Genomic DNA, 1,786 nt, shown 5'->3' with positions numbered 1-1,786 from the left:
CCCGACAGCCCCGCCGGGCCGCGGCCGCCCTCCTGCCCGCCGGGGACGGCAGCTCCGCCCCGGGCCTCGCCACGGGGCTGCGGAGCCCGGAGGGCGGAGAAAGGGACTCCCCACCCAGCCGCACAGACACCACACCCCGCCTTTCCGGAAAGTCCATATCGGGCTCCCTGCTTCCCGTGGGGCGAAGGACTGACGGAGCAGCCAGCCCTCTGGGTGTCTCCTTGGACCTCAACCAAAGTGGCAGCCCCAGACTCTGTACTACGAAATAGGGACCAGCCCAGATTGTGTGGGGCAGAAACCAGAAGGCCGCTGGATAGACAGCGCTGCCCTGGCCCTTCTGGAGCCATCTGCGCCTCCCTGCTCTCAGAACTCAGTACCGAATGGAGGCTGCCTGTCCATGCCCGTCTTCCCAGCTCCCCCTCAGGGACACTTAGAAGCACTTAAAGCTCATTTGAATAAATGAGTGAGAGAATGAGTACTTGAAAATCAGGAGCAGAGTCCATCGGCCAGGAGAGGATTGTCCCATCCCCTACTAGTGCTCAAATCCCAGGGCTTAATCCTAGGCTCCACCCGTCCATGGGGTGGAGGGCCTTGCTCTGTGAAGATCGGTGGTCCTCACACCTCACCCAAAGTCACCCCATTTCTCCCCTCTAGACCTCATCTGTTGTTCACATCTTGAAAATCTTTTCTTTGTACCAAATCCACACCCTTCCAGACTTGATCTGCTCTGTCCACTTTTCTACCTGGAGTCCTTCCCTTGGGAGCCACAGCCACACCAATGCTCAGTTTAAGTTGTGGTCCAGGTCCAGGAACAAGTTGCCTGGCTCTGTGTGGGCTGAGAGGGAAGACATGATGTGTAGGCTAGAAGGCCAAGGTAGACAGCTGGGCTGCAGAAGTCCCTTAGAGAGGGCTGGGAGGTGAACAGACATGGATAAGAGAGAGCTGGAAGCTGTGAGTGGCACTTACCATGGCACAGGTGCCCTGAAGGGTGCCCCTAGGTCTGGATCTGCTTGTTTGAGGCCTTGAGAGCACTTAGATCCGTAAGAATTCTAGCTTGTGGAGCAGAAGATCCGTTCCTTTGCCCAGCACTTAATTTTGCTCCAAGTTAGAGTTCTCTATATTTTATATCTGAGTCTTAATGTGCCTTGAATCCCCTATAAAACATTTGCATATGAAGGGAGGTCAAATATACTCCTTTTCTTAATTCAGTATTCTAATCTATATCAGGGGATTAGATGATGAAATTTATCACATGTTGATGAGTCAGCATATCACACACACACACACACACACACACACACACACACACTCACGGTCAGAACTCAGTCATCTACAAGTGAGAACTATGCACTGATGGCTGAGTGCTTTCTAAAAAACACGAGGCTATCTGCAGGAAATTCATTATTTCAGAAGCCGTTGGTTCATTGCTTTCAGCTGTGTGATTTCCAGTTTTTTCTGTGTTAGTGTCCTCTGCACTTGTTATGGGTGGACTTGGGTTCTGAGGTTGCATTTTGTTCCTTCTCGTCATTTTGTGTAGCACTGTCTTCTGCCCTTTGTTGTAGATCTTTGCTGTAGTTATAACCTTCGCACGTACTGAAGTTCAGGTGGAGCTCTACAGAGTTTGGACTTATCTAGCTGCGTCTGGCTTGGGTCTGGCTGCTGTGCTCAGCTCCTTCCCGCTGCTGCCCTTGAGGGTGAACCTGTTGTGTCCCTGTGGTGAGATGTTTTGCTCCTGGACTAGCTGGTTGGATCTATCCTTTACACTCTCTGCAGGGATTGCAGCTGC

Source organism: Octodon degus, unplaced genomic scaffold (assembly GCF_000260255.1).
Source record: "Octodon degus isolate 3935 unplaced genomic scaffold, OctDeg1.0 scaffold00107, whole genome shotgun sequence".
NCBI lineage: Eukaryota > Metazoa > Chordata > Mammalia > Rodentia > Octodontidae > Octodon > Octodon degus.
This window is presented reverse-complemented; position numbering follows the sequence as displayed.